Source organism: Rosa chinensis, chromosome 2 (assembly GCF_002994745.2).
Source record: "Rosa chinensis cultivar Old Blush chromosome 2, RchiOBHm-V2, whole genome shotgun sequence".
NCBI classification, from domain to species: Eukaryota; Viridiplantae; Streptophyta; class Magnoliopsida; order Rosales; family Rosaceae; genus Rosa; species Rosa chinensis.
Window position 1 is genome coordinate 47,380,289 of NC_037089.1, and position 13,797 is coordinate 47,394,085.

A 13,797-nucleotide genomic window follows, 5' to 3' on the forward strand; every position below is an offset into this window, starting at 1 on the left:
ATCATAGTCACAGAAGATCGACTAGGAGTCATCCATAGAAATAGTTTCCTATGTCGCAATATAGTATGTGTGGTAGCACTATCAACAAGGCATTCCAACTCTCTAGGAAACATACTGAAAAATAATAAAGTTCGGAATTAAAACATGTCCATGACATCGAATAATAATACGATACTTTATTAATAAAGATAGCCAATGATTACATCAAAGGTCCCAAAAAGTCTAATCCAAAATAAAATCAAACTAAGACACATTGTAGTCACTCTATCCGTTTGGTAACTCCAATCAAATATGACCAGGAAAGTAGAGAGAGATGTTGGTGGAGCGAGGCTCTCTTAAGTACCATTAATCTCAATGACTTTCCTAGACATCATATTTCATTGGGTGCACCACATAAGAAAGAGTTTAATACAATTGTCATTTATTGACCAAGGCATATTGCCATTACAAAAATTGTTGGAAAATAAAAGGACTAATCTAATCAAAGTCTGCGGCATCCTTGTGCACTTCATCGTCAGCTTTGAAGTCCTCTATGGTGAGATGGATGTCTCCACCATTTTCTTCTTCTTCTTCTGCAAGGTACACTTCTTGCTCCCTTAGGTCCTTGTATGCCCTGTATCTTGAAGCTAGTTGCTCGCTTGCCTTGCATTGCTTGAACCAATGCTCACTTGATCCACATCGATGACACATGTCATTGTGGTTGCCTCCCTTTAACTGAGGTGCACGTTGTGGGCGTTCCCTAGGAGGGTTGGTGCACCACCACGACCCATGACGCCTCCACCACGAGCCATGGCGCCACCACCACGACCAGGAATACCACGACCACCTCTCCCACATGTGGCATTGCCACCACGTGTATCCGCACCAAACCTGCGGTTTCCTTCCTTGTTTGGGCAGTTATATGGACCCATACGTCCCTCATATCCCTTATTCTTAGGGTTCCGCTCCTTACGTCCTCTTTTGGGTGCATTATAATTCGTCTCATGAACGCTTTTAGTTTCAATGGACCTTGAATTATAATTCCTCACAAGTATGTTATCACGTTTCTCAGCTACAGATATGAGATTGATAAGCTGATGAAACCTCGTGATCCAGGGACTAGCGCCTAGGGGCCTAGGCGGGGACTAGGCGGTTTTTATTTTTTTAATTTTTTAACTATTTTTATCACATACAATTAATAATTAATAATTATTATTAAAGTCCTACAATAATATTTTCGATTATTATGTCCTACAATTAATTAAAAGTTTGAGAAAAAAAATATGTTTCTGAGATAATAACAACCATACTAATTATTATTATCATTTAGCAATTAATATTGTTAATATAGAATTGTAGATATTGTAGACGAAACGTTGAGGGAGAGAGGTCTGATGGGCACACATCACTATGAGTCTTCTTCAACCTTTATCTTCAATATTTTCATCAATCACCGATCATCCTACTTCATCTCCGGTCTTTATCTTCAACATTTCTCTTCAAAATTGCTCTTTGGTTTCAATCATCTCTACTCTCTCATCACACACATAGAGCACACTCCCTCTCTCTCAACGGGTTAATCACCGGAAACCACCACATTTGATTAAGAAGCCAGTATTCCAGCAATCCGGCTTCATTCGGACCACCACCACCGACTCATCATCGCGCCCTCCTCAACGACGGTACCTTTCTTCTTCTTCTTCACTTCTTCATCGACGAGGATCTAAAAAAAAAAATTTGCAGCACCTAGGCCAGCCACCTACACCGCCTAGACCTCCTAGACAGCCGCTGAGGAGCCAAATGATTAGAGCCATCGCCTAGCCTATAATCCGATCGGTAACCAAGCGCCCAACGCCTAGGGGCCGCCTAAGCGGCCTCCTAGGCCCTTTTTTAGAACCTTGCTCTTAGTTCATACGAACAGTCTTAGTTCGTTAAACGTGAATCCCCACAATTCCACTTTATTAAATAATTGAACCCATGTTCGTATATTGAAAATCCTGCAGAAAATAAAGGAATTTAAAAGACAAGAAAGCAGAAACTTTAATCTTTAAAACTTGTTGAAATTCGGAGCAGATTCGCTTCTGAACAACTCCCACTTCGAATGGTGTACAGATCTCAAAAATACTCCAATAGGGCTGAAATTTGGAGGTCAGATAGAAGAAGCAGAGACGAACAACTTTAATGAAGGAAGGATTTTGATCTGAGGTACCGATCAAGAAGTTTAGGGGCATGTAAACAGGCTGATCTGCACAGGAACGAGCGTGCTGCTGTGCTGCAGGGGCTGTAGGAGGCACATGGGTGCTCAAGGGTTGCAGGAGCAGCGTACAGTATGGCTAGCAAGGGCTAGGAGTTGAAGCAGTTTTTTGTGAAAGAAATTTTGGGTGTTAGGGTTTTTTTTTCTGGCCAGGGCTTGGGTTAGAGTATCGTGCTGATAACGTGTTGTATAAAATTGGATAATTGTATTGTATTCCTCTCACCATGTGGTTTATATAGGGTTACATCATGTATACAAAAGGCAATACATAATAGCTATACTAATCAATCGCATACATTACGAGTCTGTCAATTGCATACATTAAGCAATACCTATTGTATGAATAGTCATTATCATTTACAACAAACACTGCATTCTATTCCCAGTTGTTGAATTTGAATGTTGGTGTTTTTATATTGATCTCACTAAAACATGTACAAGATACAAACTATATAAAGAGGAAGACATAGCAAGCCAATGACCAACGGGTCAAGGACTACATGTGCATCATTAATAACTCTCAACTATGAGCTATAAAACTAGGAACTAGATGGCTTTACTGCATAAGACTTTAGAGTGAGGAGAAGCCTTAAAACAAGGACGACTAAAGACTTCTAAACCAAGAAGAGTACGGGAGCAGGTAAACCTATAATTTTGTAGCTTCTAATACTCCCCCTCAAGTTAGATCAAGAGAGCTCCTTGAGCCAAGCTTAGACAGAAGACGTTCAAACTGAGCGGAAGCGAGAATCTTGGTAAAAGTGTCTGCCAGTTGATTGCATGATCGTGTGTACACTGTTTCAATAAGTTTGGACTGAACTGGATCTCGAACAAAGTGACAATCAACTTCAATATGTTTGGTGCGTTTATGGAAGACTGGATTGGCTGCGATATGCATGGCAGCCTGGTTGTCACAATGTAGAGATATAGGCGCAATGAACACAATACCCAAGTCACCTAACAATTTCTTTAACCATATGAGTTCACAGGTTGTGGATGCCATTGCACGATATTCAGCTTCGGCACTAGAACGAGCAACCACAGTTTGTTTTTTACTTTTCCAAGTAACTAGGTTGCCTCTAATGAAAGTACAGTACTCAGTTGTGGATTTTCGATCGATGGCATTTCCTTCCTAGTCAGAGTCTGAGTAGCCCACAAGGTTGAAGTGACCATTGTTCTTCATAACAATTCCTTGATCAACTGTGCCCTTTAAGTAGCGAAGAATCCTCTTGAAAATCTGTAGATGATGAGTGGTAGGGGAGTGCATGAATTGACTGACCAAACTTACAACATAAGTGAGGTCTGGTCTTGTGATGGTGAGATAGATGAGCTTACCCACAAGGCGTTGATAAACACAAATATTTGAGAGAGGTTCTCCTTCAATATCTATTTTAAGTCTGCTACTAAGAGGAGTGCGTGCAGGCTTACAATCCTTCATTCCTGCCTCATCAAGAAGATCAACAACATATTTGCATTGATTTAAGTACCATTTGAGGAGTGATCCATTTCAATTCGAAGAAAGTACTTCAATGGTCCAAGATCTTTGATGGCAAAGGTATTGTACAAGGCTAACTTGAGAGACTTAATCTCATCCATATTGCCTCCAGTGATGATTAGGTTGTCCACATACACTAGAACAACCAACTTGCCAGCCTTTCCATTTCGAACAAACAGGGAGGAGTCTGCATGACTTCGCTTGAAGCTTGAGGCAAGAAGAAACGAACTCAGTTTGGCATACCAAGCACGTGGGGATGTTTCAAACCATACAAGGCCTTGTGAAGTTTGCACACCGTTCCAGCTTCACTTTCACGTGGATGTCCAGGTGGTAATCTCATATACACATCTTCTTCTAGATCCACATGCAAGAAGGCATTCTTGACGTTCATTTGGTATAGAGACCATCCATAATTCACAGCAACAGATAACAAAACTCGAACTGTGTTCATTTTAGCAAATGGAGCAAAGGTCTCCTTATAATCAACACCAAAGGTTTGAGTGAAGCCACGAGCAACTAACCTTGCCTTATGTCATTCAATTGAACCATCGGAGTTGAACTTGATTTTGTAAATCCATCTTGCCCCTACAATTTTCTGCCCTTTAGGAAGCTTAACTATACTCCAGGTTCTATTATCATCAAGGGCTTTGAGTTCATCATGCTTAGCTTTCTTCCAAACTGGTGATTGATTTGCTTCTTCAAAGTTCCTTGGTTCGGTTTCTTTGGAAATCTTGATAAGGAATGCTCTGTGTGGAGAGGAGCTATTGGTAGAGTGAGCAACTTGTGCAAGAGGATAATGTGGTGTGTAAGTCTCATATTCCTGAAGTCTTGCTGGTAGATGACTCCTCCTTGGTGGGTTTCTTTGAGGTTGGGACGTGTTTGGTACCACCTCTGGTTGATGATCTTGAGTGTTAGAGTCTACCTGTACTCTTCAGTGTCCACAAATTATTGAACTGGTTGTTGTGAACTAGGAGTGTCTACTACAACTTCAATAGGAATTGGCGTGGGAAACAAGTCACAAATATGCTCCCCCTGAGGTTCATTATCAGATAACTGAAAGAAAGAGTCAAACTCATCAAAACGAACATCCCTTGAAACAAACAATTTTATGGTATGTGAATTATAACACTTGTAGCCCTTTGGGGTAGATGAGTACCCTAGGAACAAACATTTGATAGATCTAGGATCAAACTTATCTCGGTGATTTGACTGAACATGTACATAACACGTACAACCAAATACTCGAATGTGTGTTATGTCAACTTTTCGACCTTTTAGAACTTCAAATGGAGATTTGAAATTTAACACACTGCTAGGAAATCTGTTTATGATGTAAGCTACAGTTTGAATCCCTTGAGACCAGAATTTTTTTGGAACATTTGTTTGAAGCATCAAGGCCCTAGCCTTTTCAAGTAAATCTCTATTTTTGCGTTCTGCAATGCCATTTTGTTACGGTGTTCCCACACAACTGGTTTGATGAATAATCCCTTGAGCATTGAGATAATCAGTCATGATTTTGGATGTGTATTCAGTGCCATTGTCTGACCTTATAATGCAAATTTTAGATGAAAAATAATTTGTGACAAGGTTATGAAAATCTTGGAAACACTTGAAGACTTCACTCTTAAATTTCAAAAGATACACAAAAGTGGTTCAAGTGAAATCATCAATAAAGGTGACATAAAACCTATAGCCATCAAATGATTCTAGGGGCGTTGGTCCCCATACATCATAATGTACAATCTCAAAAGGCTTAGTTGCTCTAGATTGAGAGATTTGAAAAGGCAATCTAGTAAACTTTGACATATGACATGTCTCACACTCATGGGAGACTTTACAAAAACTAGGGAACAACATTGACAAAATATGAAAGGAAGGATGAGCTAGGCGTTCATGCCACAATTGTTGCTATGTTGCAGATTTGGACTCTGTTAGAAAACACTTTGAAAAGCTTGATGAAGTTGATATGTAGTACAAGCCATTTAGAAAGAACCCTTCACCAATCTTCTTCTTGGACACTCAATCCTGAAACACAACATTATAAGGAGGGAAAATGGCTAGACAATCCAACAAGTTTGTTAACCTTCCTACAAACAGGAGTTGGAATGGAAATTAGGGTACAAATGACTCAACGATATCTGAAAAAAGCTTTATTTTTCCTTTTCCTGAGATGGGACCATCATTGCCATTTGCAATTGAGACATGTGAAGGTTTTGACAAGGTTTCAAAATCATGTAATATGGAAGAATTGTTTGTCATGTGATCTGAGGCACCTGAATCCACTATCCAAAACTCATGATTCTTACTGACATCTAAAGCAGTAGAAATGGCACAAATAATACCTGGTATATCCTCTAAATAAGCCATATTTGATTTTGCCAGAAAACCAGCAACTTTTCAAGCATAGCAGTTGTGCTTCCATTTTCATTGCTCTCTAAACTGCCTTGCTTCTTTTGAAGATATGTAGCAAACACATTTATAAGAGTTATTGGATTGGATGTGAAGTTCATCATATCTTCAGAAGTGTTGCTAAAGTTTACCTTTGGAGTAGAGATGTAAAAGCTTCTTATGGTGCCTCTTTGATTCTTCTGCTCTTCATTGAACTTAGGTTTCAGTTCTGGATGCAATATCCAACATCTCTTTCTTGTGTGGCCTATACCAGTTCGTCCAATGGGTTCACAATGTGTGCACTTTAGATCTGGCCTCTTTCCCTTGTATGTTCTATTGCTTGTGACACTTTTGTTTGTAGCAAATGCTCTAGCTTCTGACCTTCCAGCACTTGTGTCCACATTCATCACCTTTTTGCTCACTTCTTCACGTTGAATGGAGATGCATACTATTGTGAACGAAGGAAGCTCAGGGCTCATCAAAGGATGGCTTTTGAGATCTTCATATTCAGATTCCAGACTTGCAAGCAGTTGGAACACTTTATCTTTTTTTTTTGGAATAAGAATATTTCATTAAAACAAACGGGCAAAGCCCAACAGAGGCCCAACAAAAGGAGAAACCTCTTAAGCAAATACAGTCGGCCTGCCTGGTACTCCCTCTCAGTCAGGAAAGAAAGAGGAGTTGGAGACCAGTAGCTCAAAAGAAGAGGAGACCCGACTGGGTTCCAACTATACTCTACATATGAGGGCATGGTAATCCATCATTCTTGAGTACCAGAGTGAGAGACGGTGGTGGCGTTTCCGCCCATCTGTAAAGACCCAACGTCCAACTTCCAAGCAAGGCAGCCTCTTGAGCTGCTTGATTTGCTTCCCGGGGAATCCATTCCCAATCCACTTGATCCACAAAGCTCTTCCTCTAATTGATTTCATCAATAATCTGGGAAGCTCTCCAATTCAAGTATTTTCCATTTGAATTCAAATCAGCAATTAGGTTGAGAGAATCTGATTGAATCCTAACATTCTTCATATTCATGTCAATTTCCAGGTTCAGACCGTGGAACACTTTATCTTCTTCAGCTCTTTTCAGCAATATGGTGGCATCAGTGGTGTGAGGTCTATACATATCAAGTTCATTCCACTTAGCTTTTAGGTTGCCAAGATGTTGAACAAATGAGAGATTACCTTGTTGAATCCCTGCAAGATCCTTTCTGAGTTGGAACACTCTTGCTGCATTTTTTTGGCTCCATTGAATTAAGGAGCCATGACATAACAAGTTGGTCTTTGGATAACAAACTTTCATATTCAGATGATGAGGCATCTAGAATGTTGTTTTTGTAGTTGATCGATGAACCTGAGCTTTGATCTTCCACCAAGAGCTAGAGTGATGGCTCTTGACCAAGGAAGGTAGTTGAACTCATTTAGAAGCACTAAGCACTGAGCACAGACGCTGATTTGGATTCCCATCTGGGCTTTCTGTCTTTGTAATGAGAGAACCTTCTCTTTCTATCATCTTAATGAGGATGATAGAGGAACACGAGAATCTTGAAAGAACAATACAGATGCAGGTTCTATGAGGATTTCTGCTCTGATACCATGTTGAATTTGAATGTTTGTGTTTTTATATTGATCACACTAAAACATGTACAAGATACAGACTATATAAAGAGGAAGACATAGCAAGCCAATGACCAATGGGTCAAGGACTGTATCTGCATCATTAATAACTCTCAACTATGAGCTATAAAACTAGGAACTAGATGCCTTTACTGCAGAAGAATTTAGAGTGAGGAGAAACCTTAAAACAAGGAAGACTAAAGACTTCTAAACCAATAAGGGTACGAGAGCAGGTAAGCCTATAATTTTGTAGCTTCTAATACCAGTCGACACCACCACTGAGGTTATTTCATCATTTACTTTCTTTGGAAAGCAAATTTGAATTTCTTCTTCCTCCAAAGAAAGAGCTTTACCCTCTCTGCGCAACTTGTACCCTCTACACCTGTATCAACAGTATGCTCTGACAGTTTAAAGATCAACACTACATCAATCGAGATTATCAGTTGTTACAAGGCCAGGACTAATCCACTATCAACCATATATCCATATACCAGTTGCCATTATTCAATTTTTTTTTTTCAGTTAGTGATGCACGTTTCTTGAGAGAAGGTAAACAATGCAACAACACATTCTTTTGATGAGCTTAGGGAGTAGGGAGAGTCACTCATAGAAACCAGCAGAAAAATGGGCACTATAGTCTCTAGCATTCAGGAAGTAGAAGAGCTTATTCACCACCATTAATAGATCTACATTACTATATGGGCCAAATACTAATTACTACCATGTGGTTTAGGTCCAAAATCAATTCAGTTCCAGGAATTCTAATTTCATCAAAAACACCCCTATACTTTCAATTTTGATCAAATAGGTTCAATTCGTTAATTTTCTGTTGTGGGTTCCAGTTATAGTTAGGTTATTTATTGAAAAACTTACTATTTGATAGATTTGTAATAGTGGGACTCACTCATAAGTTGACTATGCATGTCACCTCAACACTACATTATAAAACATAAGCTCTACGTGCGCCACATCAGCAAGTTAATGGACTCGATTAATGGAAGAGTAACAAATTGGACCTATTAAATCAACATTGAAAATGCAGGGGTGTTTTTGATGAAATTAGAAGTTCAAGGGCTGAATTGATTTTGGACCCAAACTACAGGGTAATAATCAGTATTTAGCCCTTACCATATACATAGAAAGAAAAACACTTGGTTACTTAACTCTACCTCAGACTATACATAAAAGATAAATAAATGAATAAAAACAGGAGCCAAAAGTCAATTCAATATACAAAGTTAACTTCATTTGTAGCTTTTTCATTTGACAATCTTTTCTAAAACTCACATTTTTATTCCTGAAACCTGGATAAGATGTTATTCTTAGTCTTCACTTCAGTAGAACATGAATCTTCATATTACAACTTTAAAAATGAATTGCCTAAGCAGGATTCATCTACAAATCTCCCACTTTAAGCCGCTAGAAATGACATGTTCTAATAGGGTGGGATTACATTGTTCATATTACATAATTTGCACTTCCAAATAGATAGATAGATAGATAGATAGATAGATATATATATATATATATACACACACACACATACAAATACATGTGAAATGCATATATATAATGTGTGTGATTTTTCATCATGTGACATATTTGACAAATTGAAATTAAAAAGAAGTAACATTAGATTACTTCAAAAGTTCAAAATATAGTCTATTATTAGGGTGCGTTTGGTACGGCTTTTAACCTCCTGTGCTTATAAGCAATGTCCCATTTGGTGTTTGGTAAATCAACTTCACGCGGGCTTCTTTTGGAAGCCAGGGCTTATAAGCTGGAAAAGCAGAAGCCAGGGGACCCTTGCTTTTAGAAGCCAGAAGCCGCGGCTACTGTAGCGAAGGTTTAATGAATTTTTCAAAATACCATTGGGTACCCTTATGAACTTCAAGGAATTACACACACGACCAGCCTCTTCTCTTCCTCAACTCTCCCTTTCTGTCTTCTCTCTCTCGGTGCTCTTAGGACGACGTTGTGCATCCATCGGTGCCTCCGCCTTTGCTCTCCCTTGTGGCCACCTCGAGTTCGGTAAGGAGTTTTGTTTGTGATTTTGATTTCTTGGGGTTTGATTTCATTTCTCTCTGTCCTGAAAACCTAAAATTAAATAGTCTCTTGATTTGGGTTCGATAAAATTCTGGGCTTTCTGACTGTATCTTGATCTGGGTTGTTCTGGGTTTCTGTTAAGAGTGAGGTGTGTGATTGTAGTTTGATATCTTGATCTGGGTTGATGATTATGTGTCAATATAGTTTCAATTGTTATGCCCGATTCTAGTTTTTCTAAGAAAGGGCTAATGTATTAACAAAGAATAGCTGCAAGAATTAAGTTCCAAGACAATGACTATTCGATTATCAGTTGTGCAAGGAGATACTCAGTAATAAAGATAGATTATATCCTTATTGGGCAAAATTCTTTTGAAGGCAACTTTTAAACAAAAAAGTGCAACTGGAGTTTTAAATTTGGTTCACGGAGTGGAAAATTTGAGGCCAGGTATGTATGATGTTATGAGCAATGTTGCGATCAGTTTCTTGTGCAAGAGAGGGTTTCATGAGTCTGCATTTGAAGTGTATGCAGTGATGAGGAGGGAAGGGTCGGTTGCAACGAGAAAAACTTATTATTCAATTTTAGAAGGTCTAATTAATGATAGAAAAGAGTGGCTAACTCTGCCTCTTTTAAACATCTTTCTAAAAGAATATGGACTAGTTGAACCTAAAGTAAGCCAGATTCTTGCTTACCACATGTGCCTGAAGGATGTCAATGATGCTTTCTGCTTTTTAGAAAAGATCAAGGACAGACCTACAGCCATTACCTTGCCTATTTCTCTTTTCAAGACACTTATGAAGAAGGGTAAAGTTTTGGTTGCATATCAGCTTTTCATGGAGGCTGAAGATAGTGTACCCGTTCTGGATGCATTTGATTATTCGCACATGGTTGATGGCCTTTGCAAGGGTGGATATATCAGTGAGGCACTAGATCTCTGTGGTTTTGCTAAATCTAAGGGAATCACCCTGAATATTATTGCTTATAATTCAGTTATAAATGGATTGTGCCGCCAAGGTCATCTTGTTGATGCATTTCGGCTATTTGATTCATTAGAGAGAATTAATTTGGTAAAGAAAGTTTTTGGGCAAAGTTCTGCAACATTGCAAATTCATGATAGAACTTAAATAGCTCAAGATAATGGTGGCATGGTATATATATCCTAATCCGTATAAAGCCAAAAGAATATGTTATGACCACTAATTGTGTGTTTCAGCTTTATTTGGTTTCAGCAATCAACTTGTTCTTTCTTTAATTATTTATGACTCCAATCTGGAAGAAATTTTTAACTTAGCATGCAGTCAAGAGATTGTTGAAGATGAACTGGAACCTTGTGGTCCATCTTGGTGAAGCTTATTCTTATTACAAAAATTCTTATTGTGGTCCATCTTGATAGTGCTTGTCTCAGTAAAATGTTTGCTTAACTAATGTGTGCTCCTGTGATCTTTTAGGAAAGCTTCTATTGGAACCGAAGAGTAACCTCTTAAATGAAGAAGTATATGAATTGTAATTAAAAGTGAAAAGTTATTCAAGTAAATATCTTGGTGAATATGGGTAGAGGTCATGGAGCAGATTGGGGGTCAAGTTGCTACTGTCCGAGGCTATACTGTATATAATTATAGTGATGGATGATGATATGCCTAAGGATAAGGACGAGGAAGAACACGAAGATGAGGAAGTAGTTTATAAGGCCACAATTTTAATATTTAGACTTGGTAGTATCTTTTAGTGAACATGTTTATGTTGTTGTCTATTTAGTACATTGATGTTGGATATTAGTTAATCAATGCTACATCTCTATATATTTTTTCTTGGAATAAAAGTGAACGCTTCAATTTGACTGGCATTTGATGCATGTCAATGTTACTAATATATTTGTATACGTTATTTTTAAAATTGTCTAATATTAATCATATGGTTATCATAATTTATAAAAATTGAAAGTCGACAAAAATTAATAAGAATATAATAAAGATTAAAAATAATAACAAGAGTATTTGAACAACATTGTATTATCAAACAATCAAAGTAAAATAATCTCTCATGTCCAATTTAGTCATTCCACAAACAAAAAGCACAAGCCAGTTTGATTTTACCAAACACTTTGTCAATGCTTTTGCCACTGACAGCTCTTATAAAAAGCCAGTTTACCAAACACTCAGCTACTTTGCTTTTCAGCCACTTATTCTCAGAAATAAGCAGAAGCCAGCTTTTCTGAAAAGCCCAGCCGTACCAAACATAGCCTTAGTATTATTATTATTTGGTTGGTACATAGTAAAGAGAAAAAGTACAAGTTCCCCCGATGCCTGTATACAATTAGAAAATGGCTTGTAAAAGTGGAGTTGGCACCTGACGACATGATCAGCAGTCCTTTTAAGTTGGAAACCCAGGCACTGTTTCAGCTTTGATAATCTATGCTGTAAAGGAAACTGGAGGAAATCGACACTGTCATGACATAGGTGGCTGCATAGTGGATCATATTGGCGGCTTTTGTGTACAATGGACACCCTAATTGATGGTGTCCTGTGGCTATTGGTTAATTCTAGTAGTGCTAACATTCCCAGTGAAGAGATCCTCTTATTTCTATTCTAGTTAGCTACTACTAAGGAAAGGACTAACTATTCTTCTCAAGCATGGATCATTATCCTAAAACTTGTAAGGTATACAAAGCTATTTCAATATGTTATCATCAAGAAAGGAAAAGATCTATGGCCAATCATATGATTGTTTTTCGGAAGTGAAGGACCATAAGATAATTTTATGCTCATAATGCTTGCATAGCTAAGACTCGAAATCTGGCCTAAACATGCATATGGTCATTTTCCATCCTTGCAATGTAAATTAGAAATCTGTCGACCAAACCTTAATCCTCATATTGGTTTTGTCAGTGTCATAGATTTCAATTTTTAACAATCTAAAACATCATATACTCAATCCAAGCAAAGACAAAAGAAAAGCTAAACATTTGGATTCAGTATAGAATATTTCTATTCATTGCAGGTACAAGACCAGTGACTTCAATTGCTCTAGAGCCAGTAACCAGAATACTTCTCTAATATTTTGGATTTTTGGTACATCGTCAACTAACAAAGTGCTTCATTAAGTGAACAAAATGTCAAACTATCATTCATATATGAAACACAATACAAAATAAAAAGCAAATCAATTTCAAGCAGCAGGTTACCAATTATTCGTCCAATAAATAAACGTTTATTGTAGTTTGCTGTGATAGAAAAGAAAGACTGACACAATAAGTGAAATTCAAGTGTTAGACAGTAAAAACAAAGTGCAACCATTACATTCATACCTTGAATTTATATTCTATACTTCTGTTTTGGCCCCAGTTAAAATGCTCTTGAGCAAAATGAAGGTAGGAACATGACTAATGGCTTCATAATTTGATCAAGATCCGCAAAGCTTAATGTATTTGTATGTTTGGTCTTTTGGGTGATAGTACATGAAGGCATTACTACTAGAATGAAAGATCACCAAACCTCCATTGTGTATTTCATCGGTTGATATAAGCCAAACGGCCACTGCTTTTCATGACTATGTTTGGACCTAAATTTAGCTACTCTCGTGTACGACCATGTTGAGGAGAAATGGGACTGAGTTGGCACCCATTCAAGATAAATAGTTCGTGAAGTCATACAACCAAGGGAAAAGTGTCGGTCGGTCACCCAGCTTGATTTGTGGTTTTAGGAACGGACGACCGAGGGAAAAGTGAAGTCGTACAACCGAGGGAAAAGTGTCGGTTGGTCACCCAGCTTGATTTGAGGTTTTAGGAACGGACGACCGAGGGAAAAGTGAAGTCATACAACCGAGGGAAAAGTGTCGGTCGGTCACCCATCTTGATTTGAGGTTTTAGGAACGGACGACCCAAAAATCAGTGAGTTGGACCATGCAGCCATATGTTTGGTTTAGTCCGAGTTCAAAAGGGTGTTATGCATGTGGGACGAAATGAGAATTAAAAGTGTTCGGCCAAGTTTAGGCAACAATATCGACTGAGGAATCCTCGCAAGGAAGGAGT

The 13,797-nt window shown here is 38.2% G+C and overlaps 1 long non-coding RNA gene across 1 annotated transcript; it reads left to right on the forward strand.

The window, feature by feature from the left end:
* Window positions 1-9,400: 9,400 nt before the first annotated feature.
* LOC121051414 lies at window positions 9,401-11,613 on the forward strand. Its single transcript, XR_005805652.1, has 2 exons — window positions 9,401-9,757; window positions 11,219-11,613. It is a non-coding gene; the product is annotated as an uncharacterized LOC121051414 (long non-coding RNA).
* Window positions 11,614-13,797: the final 2,184 nt, after the last annotated feature.